The sequence below is a fragment of the Pteropus vampyrus genome, unplaced genomic scaffold, assembly GCF_000151845.1.
Source record: "Pteropus vampyrus isolate Shadow unplaced genomic scaffold, Pvam_2.0 Scaffold472, whole genome shotgun sequence".
NCBI classification, from domain to species: Eukaryota; Metazoa; Chordata; class Mammalia; order Chiroptera; family Pteropodidae; genus Pteropus; species Pteropus vampyrus.
In genome coordinates, this window is record NW_011889253.1 from 1,392,450 (window position 1) to 1,403,666 (window position 11,217).

The 11,217-nt window shown below is 35.6% G+C and overlaps 2 pseudogenes; both read left to right on the forward strand.

The window, feature by feature from the left end:
* LOC105307063 overlaps positions 1 to 476 on the forward strand; it is a 1,499-nt pseudogene extending 1,023 nt beyond the window's left edge.
* A 9,561-nt stretch (positions 477 to 10,037) lies between these two features.
* Positions 10,038 to 10,611, forward strand: LOC105307064 (annotated as a pseudogene).
* Positions 10,612 to 11,217: the final 606 nt, after the last annotated feature.

Genomic DNA, 11,217 nt, shown 5'->3' on the forward strand with positions numbered 1-11,217 from the left:
TTCAAAGGTGCAGAATGGATGAAATCCATGACCATACAAAAATTCTGATACTCAATGATGATTTGGAAAGGACTATTGAAGAGCAGGTCGATATCCTGTTTGATTTTTTTAAAGAAAAAATAAAGAAGAGGGTATTATTGACTCATCTAACAAAGAAACTGTTGCTGAAGCAGGAAGACTGGATATAAAATCTACGGGCCCTCCTGTTTTGACTGAAGTTCTTTTTACTGAGAAGATTAGAGAACAGATTAAGAAATAAGGGTGCCATTTCCTACAATTTTACCATCACAACAAAAAAGCTCGGTAGTACCTTCTTCATGGTTTAGAGTGTGTGGTAACAATACATCAAGTTCAGCTTATCTCTAAGATTCCACATATCTTTTTTTTTTCTTTCAGTTTTTGGCAGTATTTATTATGTTAAGTGTAATTTCACAATTTTTGAATTTTATTTTATTTTTAGAGATTTGCACTTTTAATGGGTTGAGGATATTTAAGATGAGATCTACCCTTTAACAATGTTTTCCTTTATTTTTTTCAATTATAGTTGACATTCAATATTGTTTTATAGTAGTTTCAGGTGTACAGTGTAATGATTAGACATTTATATAATTTATGAAGTAATCCCCCCTGATTAGTTCAGTACCCACTTGGCACCATACATAGTTATTACAATATTATTGGCTACCATTTTGTACTTCTTAATCCCTTCACTTTTTTCACCCAACCCCCCTAACCACCCCTCCCACTTGGCAAATACCAGTTTACTCTCTATATCTATGGGCCTGTTTCTGTTTTTTTTTTTTTAATTTTGTTGTTTAGATTCCACATATAAGTGAGATCATATAGTATTTGTCTATCTCTGCCTGACTTATTTCATTTAGCATAATACCCTTTAGGTCCATCCATGTTGTCGCGACTGGTAAGATTTTATTATCTTTTTATTTTTTTTTATGGCTGAGAAATGTTCCATTGTATATAAGTACCACATCTTCTTTATCCAATCATCTATTTATGGGCACTTAAGTTGTTTCTATATCTTGGCTATCAACAAAATGTAAATAACGCTGCAGTGAACATATGGGTGCGTATGTTCAAATTAGTGTTTTGGTTTTCTTTGGGTAAATACCCAGAAGTGGTATTGCTGGGTCATAAGTTAGTTCTACTTTTAGTTGTTTGAAGAACTTCCAAACTCTTTTCCATAGTGGTTGCACCAATTTGCAATCTCACTAATGTTTCACATGGGTTCCCTTTTCTCCACATCCTCATCAATACTTCTTAGTTTTTGATTTGTTGATGATAGCCATTCTGATATTAACATTACACTGTTAAGCTGAGGTAATATCTCATTGTGGTTTTATTTTGGTGTTTCTCTTATGATTAGTGATGTTGAGCATCTTTTCATGTCTCTTGGCCATCTGTATGTCCTTTTTGGAGAAAGTCTGTTCAGGTTTTCTGCCCATTTTTAAATTGGATTTTTTTTTGGTGTCAAGTTGAACGAGTTTTACATAAATTATGAATATTAACCCGTTATTGGATGTATCATAATCAAAAATCTTCTTCCATTCAGTAGGTTGTCTTTTTATTTTGTTGATGATTTCCTTTGCTGTGCAAAAACTTTTTAGTTTGATGTAGTCCCATTTGTTTGTTTTTCTTTTGATCCCCTTGCCCAAGGAGATATATCAGAAAAAAATTACTAATAGCAATGTCAGAGAGTTTACTGCCTATGGTTTCTTTTAGGAGTTTGATGATTTCAAGTCTTATATTTAAGTCTTTAATCCATTTTGAGTTTATTCTTGTATATGGTATAAGAAGGTGATCTAGTTTCATTTTTTTCTGTATGTATCTGTCCACTCTTCCCAACACCATTTATTGAATAGACTATCTTTACCCCATTGTATATTCTTGCCTCCTTTGTCATAGATTAAGTTACCAGATAGGCATAGGTTACTTCTGGGCTCTCTATTCTATTCCATTGATTAATGTAACTGTTTTTATTCCAGTACCATGCTGTTTTAATTACTATGGTCTTGTAATATAGTGTGATATCAGGTAGTGTGATACCTCCAACTTTGTTCTTCTTTCTCAATTGCTGTGGCTATTCAGGGTCTTTTGTGGTTCCATGTAAGTTTTAGGATTATTCTTTCTAGTTTTGTGAAAAATAACATTGGTACTTTGATAGAGATTGCAATGAATCTATAGATTGCTTTGGGTAGTATGGACTTTTTAAAGATGTTAATTTTCCTATCCGCGAGAATGATATTTTTCAATTTATTTGTATCTTCTTCAATGACTTATAATTTTTTGAGTACAGGTCTTTTACCTCCTTAGTTAAATTTATTTCTAGGTATTTTATTTTAATGCAACTGTGAGCGAGATTATTTACTTAATTTCTCTTTCTGATAGTTTGTTATTGGTATATAGAAATGAAACCAATTTCTGAATATTAATTTTTATCCTGTTACTTTACTGAATTCATTTATGAGTACTAATATTTTTTTGGTGAAATCTTTGGGGTTCTCTATATATGGTATTATGTTATCTGCAAATAATGACAGTTTTACTTCTTCCTTTTTAATTTGGATGCCTTTTATTTCTTTTTCTCATCTGAATGCTGTGGCTAAGACTTCCAATACTATGTTAAATAAAAATGGTGAAAGTGGACATCCTTGTCGTGTTCTTGACTTAAAGAAAATGCTTTTAGCTTTTCCCCATTGAGAATCATGTTAAGTGTGGGTTTGTCATAAATGGCCTTAAGATTCCACATATCTTAAAGGAGATGTATAATGCAGAGCTCCTTGCAGGAGGAGAGGGAGGGGTGATGGTGTGGCAACATCTCTGATCGGCCCTGCCTGGAAGTGCTGAGACTTTTCTATGCAGTCAGCAGCAGGGCTCAGTCATCAGAACAGAAAGCAGAGAAGCAGGATGGGACAGCAGAGAAACAACAGTTGATTTTTACTGGCTCCAGTTGTAAAACCGAGGCTGAGTCACAGCCCCAACCCCTAAACCAGAGGGCCACTCCCCCATACTCTCTGAGACCGAACACCACGGAGCCCCAGGGGAATCTGAGCAAATGCTATCGAAACTGTTGCTAACACTGACAGGGACTGAAACTGAGAGTAGTGAGTGTGATTAGAATTTACAAGAAAATGAAAAACAATAGGCTTTATATAAAGCAGGGATCCAAGCAGCTTAGATGCCACCTACGTGAAAACAAACAAACAAACAAAAAGCTTCGTTTTTTGCAGCAGGCTAAAGAGAGACCTTTATATAATAAATCTTCTCTCTGGAAAAACAACAGAATACACTTCCATTAATGCCCAGGCGGAGAAATACTCCATTAAACACCATGAACAACCAAGGTGAAACGGCACCTCAGAAAGAAAGAGAAAAATCTCCAGAAAATGAGCTTACAGACATAGAAATATGTGACTTAAGTAACAGAGAATTCAGGATGGTACTTCTGAAAAAACTCAGCGAATTCTGAACAGTCATATCAACAATTTCAGAAATTGCAAAAACAGCTAGATGAGGTGAACAAAGAGATTGAAACCCTTAAAAAGAACCAAATAGAACTTCTGGAGATAAAAAACACACTGCAAGAGTTGAAAAATGAAATAGAGAGTTTGAGAAATAGAGTCGACAAAATAGAGGAAAGGATCAGTGATATCGAAGACAGAAATATAGAAATAAATCAGAAAAAAGAAGAGAGAAACCGAAGAATGAAAAATAATGAAAGAGAAATACAAGAACTAGCTGATACCATCAGGAGAGAAAACATAAGAATAATGGGCATTACCGAAGGAGAGGAAAAGGAGTGGGGACTAGAAAGCATTTTCAGACAAATACTTGACGAGAATTTCCCAAATCTAAGGAATGAGCTAGAACTTGGAATTCAAGAAGTCAACAGAACACCCAATTATCACAACCCAAAAAGGCCTTCACCAAGATACATTGTATTAAATTTATCAAAAATCAATGACAAAGGTAGAATTCTCAGGGCAGCCAGGGAGAAGAAAATGGTAATGTATAAAGGAAAACCAGACTTCTCAGCACAGACCTTACAAGCCAGAAAGGAATGGAATCAAATATTTAAACTATTAAGTGAAAGTAATTACCAGCCTAGAATAATGTATCCAGCTAAGCTCTCTTTTAGATATGAAGGAGAAATAAAGACCTTTTCAGACATACAAAAATTGAGGAAATTCTCCACTACGAAGCCTGTACTATAGGAAATTCTGAAAGGGGTCAGCACACCTAAAACAAAATTACAACAACAAAAATATATAATTAGGAGTAAAGTGACTATCAGAGAAACAGAAGCAGAGGAGTACAACCCTTACTAAAAACAGAGCATTATAAGCTTAAATAATAAGAAGAGAATTGCTATAGCAAGATAGTAATGAACATTCAGCATGCATAGAAACAAATTGAGATAACAATGACTGAAAAGGGGAGGATTCAAGGATCCAAACTCGCAAAGGGTAAAGGAGATAAGGCACACACAGAAGAAAATGGATGACTGTATATATATATATATATTTACACACACACACACACACACACACACACACACACATATATACATATATAATTATCTTTTTCATATTTGTAATGATAACCACACACCATAGAGTCAGAACTTAAGTACATAACATAAAACAAGAAGAATCAGAGACAAAACCCACAAAAGCCAACCAAAATAAAGAAAACAGAAACACAAGAATAAAGAAGCAATTGAAACACCGAGCTACCAGAAAGCAAAAGATAAATGGCTATAAGAAGACCTCGTATTTCAATAATCACCCTAAATGTAAATGGACTGAACTCACCAATAACAAGGCACAGAGTTGCAGAATGAATCAAAAAACAAAACCCAACCATACGCTGCCTCCAGGAGACACATCTCAGCTCCAAAGACAAATATAGACTCAAAGTGAAAGGGTGGAAAATGATATTTCAAGGAAATGGCATTCATAGAAAAGCAGGATAGTGGTACTAATATTGGACAAAATAGACTTCAAAATAAAAAAAAAAGGTAAAGAAAGATACTGGGAGACACTTCATAATGATAAAGGGAATTATGCACCAAGAAGACATAAGACTTATTAATATCTATGCTCTCAATCAGGAAGACCCAAAATATGTAAAGCAATTACTAATAGAACTAAAGGGAGAAACAGACCAAAACACTAGTGTAGTAGGGGACCTAAATACCCCAATGTCAGATATGGACCGATCATCCAAACAGAAAATCAATAACGTAATAACATCCTTAAATGTTACATTAGATCAACTGGACATAATTGCCATATACAGACCCTTCCGTCCCAAAACATCTACTTATACATTCTTCTCTAGTGCACATAGAACATTCTCAAGGATTGACCACATACTGGGACACAGAAATAGCCTCAACAAATATAAGAGGGTTGAAATCATACCAACCATATTCTCTGATCATAATGCTTTGAAAATAGAGATCAAATGCAAAAACAAATCAGGAAGAACCACAAATAAATGGAGACTAAACAACATGCTACTGAAGAGTAACTGGATCAGGGAAAAAATAAAAAAATAGAGACCAAGAAATACATAGAAACGAATGATAATGATAGTACGACATATCAAAACTTTTGGGACATGGCAAAAGCAGTCATAAGAGGAAAGTTCATATCATTACAGGCCTATCTCCAAAAATAATAACGAGCCCAAATGAACAACCTAATGCTTCATCTTAAAAAACTAGAAAAGGAAGAACAAATGAAACCTACATCATACTAATACAAAAATCCTTAATGCCCAGAATTAAAAACTGAGATGTTAAAAGAATTCTTATAAAAAGTTTTTGGTTAAAATTTGAAAACTTTAGCGTTCTTGTAATTATGCATCCGCCCCCCATCTTTTCTTCTGAATAGAGAATAATCTTAATCTTGCTACAAAGCAAGAACTGTCACATTTTATTTCATACGCAAAAAAGGCCATCTACTCTAATCAAGCAACATTACTTTTTAATGGATTTTCAAAGTGCTGCTACTAAAATGCTGTTTTTAGAACAACAAACATTCATGGTATCACCTATAAAAATCTCTTCGGGTAAATCGCTAGCCCTAACAAACTTCTGGAGGGGTTTTCTTTGTTAAGGGAGGGCTTGTAAATCTCGGCATGATAAGGCCTCTATACTTGGTATTCATCATTTCCCAACATGAATTGCTTGGTTTCAGCCATGCTAAAACTCCACTCAGTTCTCTATTATGAGAGAAACCGTGTTCTCTTGTCTCTACGTTTCACAAATGGTGTTCCCTCTACTGGGAACTCTCCCATCCTTTCTTCTTTTCAAATAAGATAATTCGTATTTGTTTTTTTTAATGTTTGAGTTAATTTCTTTCTATCTATCTATCTATCTATCTATCTATCTATCTATCTATCTATCTATCTATCTATCATCTATCTAGTTTATTTATTTTTGTTATAGTGATATTGATAAACGAAATCAGGTAAGTTTCAAGTGTACGATTGAACAGTAAGTCATAAATATCGTATTGTATGTTCACTGCCCATAGTTAATTTCTTTCTGTCACCACATATTTGACCCCTTTTACCTCATCTGCCTCCCCCCTCCCCCACCTTCTGCTAACCACTAGTCTATTGTCCACATCCATGAGTCTCTGATTGTTGTTTGTTGCTTTTAGGTGGTATAGCCACTATGGAAAACAGTATGGGGGTTCCTCAAAAAAATGAGAATTAATCTACCATATGATCCAGCAATCCCTCTACTGGGTATTTACCCCAAAGACTTGAAAACGCATAGCTAAAAAGATATTTGCACATCGATGTTCATAGCAGCATTATTCACGGTGGCCAGGACATGGAAGCAACAAAAGTGTCATATGATAGAGGATTGGATAAAGAAGATGTGATACATGTTTACAGTGGAATATTACTCAGTTATAAGAGGAGATGAAATACTACCATTTGCAACAACATGGATAGTCCTTGAGATAATCATGCAAAGCGAAATAAGCCATACTGAAAAAGTGGAAAATCACATAATATCACTTATATGTGGGATATAAACCTAAAAGCAACAAATGAACAGGACAAACAGAGACTCAGGGACATGGACAATCGAATAGTGGTTACCAGAGGGTAGGCGGTGGGGGAAAGGGGAGAGTTAGATGGGGTCAACGGGGTCAAATATAGGGGAGTAGGAGTAAGGTGCAGTGGGTAAAAGGGATCAAATATATAATAGCTGAAGGAAACTGGACTTTGGGTGGTAATCACACAATAGAATATATAGATGTCAAATTATAATGTACACCTGAAAATTATATAATTGTATTAACCAATGTTACCCCAATAAACTTAATTAAAAAAAAAAAAGACCAGGTTTTGAAACTTGAATTGTGTTTTTTTCCTGTTCCCATATACCTGCCCCAAATTCTAGTCTTTGAAGTCATATGCATCGCATTTTGGATGAAACAGGGGAATTATATTAGCAAATAAGCATTTTATGTGTATGTAGCTGTTGCTTTTTGCTAGAGAAAACTTTCAAGCTTTGGGGGTATGATAAAGGAAAAGGTGCACGTAATCTCTAGCAAAAACAGCATAATTTTCAGCTTTTACTCATAAGGTTTAAATTATAATTTCAAAATGTTTAGACATACTGTGTAGTTTGTTCAGTGTGTATTTTTCCTGATACTATAGTTCGTTCTTTAATGTCATTTACATTTGGACACATAGCTATACTTTTGAGGCTTTGGTTGCTGTCTTTCCAAAATGTTACTATGTCTCAAACTTGATTTCTTTAAAATGGTCTTATTTAAAAAGAAAGATAAAATGTTATTTCTAAGTCAAAGCCTATATTTTAGTGTCAGACTTGGGATTCTTTTATTTCACATTGAATATAGCCAGATCCTCAAGAAGTCTGTGGTGGTAGCCACTGAATGCAGGTGACTAGGGCCTAGCCTAGTCCATCCTGGGCTTTAGATTTGGAAATAACTTCCTTGTAAATTTGTTGCCCAATTAGCTGATCTACACTCACTTGGTAAGGGTTCTGAATATACATGAGAAGTCATTTTCAAGGTAGAAACTTGTTGCATTTATTCTTTTCCATAAAAAAGTGCATTGTGAGAATCAAGAACTACAGGGTTAGTTTTATTTGGAGTACAGGCTTATATTATTCACCTCTCTACTTCTTTCTGATCCACCTCACAGATTGCAATGAGACCTTAACAAATGTATGCAAAAATTTTTTCACACTGAAATTATACAAACATTTGATATAATAAAACCTTGTTAACTTGATATTTTAAGGAATTAAAATCTATCAGTTTTACTGGAGAGATATAAGTTGGTCTCCAGCTGCCTTTTCAAAGATTTTGATGTGAGTGAAGCAGAAGCCATATATACCTGGAAGGAATGTGCTTTGTCACACCAAAGATAAGAGGGTTTTTGCAAATTCACTTCTCACCTAGGATTCAAATTCTTTGCATAGGCCCATTAGCTTTCGTTATTTGAAATTCTATAAGAGATACTGTTGACCTAAATCCAAGTTATGCTCAACATACCTAGTATCAAACTAATGAGGTTCTGTTATAGAGTGTTTTTTTTTTCTTTTAATCTAATGGAAAACATGTTTAGGGCTTCTAAACACTAAAGAGAAATTTTTGGCTTAGACAGGTGTTCAGTTTTGTGCCAAACTTCCAGTAGAATGAAAATCCACATAATTTTATTCACAGAGAATACCCTAATAATCTTTTACTTTGCTCTTTTCAGCTGTCTTAAAATTTCCTCTATCAAACAGCTACATTATTTGATTAAAAAGATGTTAAAGTTATTTTTTAAAATGCATGAATGAACTATCCTGTGTGGATTGTATCTTGTGCTGCAGAAGAAAGCAGGAGAAAAACAGATCCAGCTTGAATGAATCTCAGCGCCACTTGGCAGCAATCTCCTATATCACTGTGGGGAAGGTGGATTGATTGGTGCCAAGCGGATGGAAGATGTTTCAGTCCAGAATCCACTGTAACATTTAAAGATATGTGTTTGGGATCTCTATGGGTTTGATCAACAACAACAGGTGCATCAGAACCTTTTTCATAAGGATAGTTCAATAAATATTTATTGAAGCTATACCATGAGCAGGCATATGCATTTGGCTGTTAAATAGTAAAGCACCTCAGTGCTCAATCCTAGGCTATTCATCTCTTCTCACTCTATACTCTCTCTTTAGATGATTTAAATTACAACCTCTGCTTTAATTACCACCTATAGGCAGATGACTCACATTTGTAACTTCAGACTGAACTTTGCTCTGAGATCTAGACCTATACATCTAGCTATCAGTTTGATATGTCCTCTTAGATGGTTCCTAGAAATTTTAATTGAAACAGGTCTTAAAAATAACTCATGCTCTTCTTTCTCTTTCTTTCCACCATCCCCTTCAACGAAATCTGGCACTCTTCCAGTATTCTCTGCTTTAGCTAATGACAACTTCTTCTGTCTTGTTCCATGACAAGAAACCTAGCATTTATCATTGACACATCCCACTCTTTCACTTTCATATTCAGTCTTCGGGAAAGTTCTAACCATTGCTTTGACGGCAAAATATGGCCATATCTGCCCTCTTCTCTTTATTGCTGATGCCATAACTCCAATTCCAGCCACCATCTTTTCTCACCTGATCTGAACCATTGCAAGTTTCTTAATTGGTCTCTCCACTTCCACTTTCATCTCTCTCTAGTTTGATATCCACCCAGAAAGCAGAGTGATTGTTTTGATATACAAATCTGATCATGCCAACTCTTGCACGAAATCTTTAAATGGTATACAGTTTGTCTTAGAATAAAGAATAAAATAATTTACCTAGCCTACAAAGTCTGGAATGATTCTGTTTTTTAACTCAGGCTTTCATTTAATATATAAGACATATTTTTGATAGTGAACCTAAACAGAATTTTGAAAGTTCTTTTAAGCATTTTATCCTGTCAATATCTCTTTACTAAACTGAACGTAAGTTAACCTTTCAGGATGACTTGATGATTCTGGCATTTTCTCTCTTCTTGTTAACTTCACTTGTCAATGTATCAGACTCAAACATCTACCTTCTTCCTTCAGGTGCTTCGGGAGCAGACATAGCCAAGTCCAAGAACCATACAATGCACAATCAGTTCCTAAAATGGCACCGAAATGGCATCAAGAAACCCTGATCACAAAGATACAAATTTCTTAAGGGGGTGGACTTCAAGTTCCTGAGGAACATGCACTTTGCCAAAGAGCACAATAAGAAAGGGCTGAAGATGCAAGCCAACAATGCCAAGACCATGAGTGTACGTGCTGGGTCTGTCAAGGCCCTCGTAAAGCCCAAAGAAGTCAAGCCCAAGATCCCAAAGGGTAGCAGCCCTCAAGCTCGGTTGACTCACCCACATTGCTTACCCCAAGCTTGGGAAATGTGCTTGTGCCCATATTGCTGAGGGTCTCAGGCTCTGCTGGCCAAAGCCCAAGGCCAAGGCTCAAAGGCCCAGACTGCGGCTGCAGCTCCACCTCCAGCTCAGGCCCAGGCTCCAGCTCCCAAAGGTGACCAGGACCCCCCAAAAACTCCAGAGTAGAAGTATGTCTATCGACGTGAGGATGGAAGTATTGGTGTGAGCCCTGGGCTACTGTCTGCGTTGGGCTGGTGTCTTCCAGTGCTACTTGTACAAATAAACCTGAGGCAGGATCTGTTGAAAAACAACAACAACAACAACAACAACAACAACAAAATCTCCCTTCTTATTTCTCTTTTAATGTATTTTTGAATTTACACTTGTATCTATGTATGTATATATAGACACACTCATATATATCGTATACTTTATATATCTAATATATACGTGTATATATGAATTGGCTTACTGATTGTGGAGGATGGGTAAGCAAGTCTGTAGGATAAGCCATCAGAAAAGACAGGCTGGAATCTCTTAGGCAGGAGTTAACATTACAGTCCACAAGCAGAATTTCTTCTTCCTCCAGAGTAATCTCCTTTACACAAATTTAACTGATTCTAGGTGTTAACCAAATTTATAAAATATCTTCAGAGCAACACTTAGATTACTATGTGATGGGATAGCTAGGGAGTGTGGCCCAGCAAAGTTGACACATAAAACTGACCATCGCACTTGTTAAGCAAATATTCATAGTTGACACACATTCTAATCAATAGGCTAGAGGGAGGCTTCT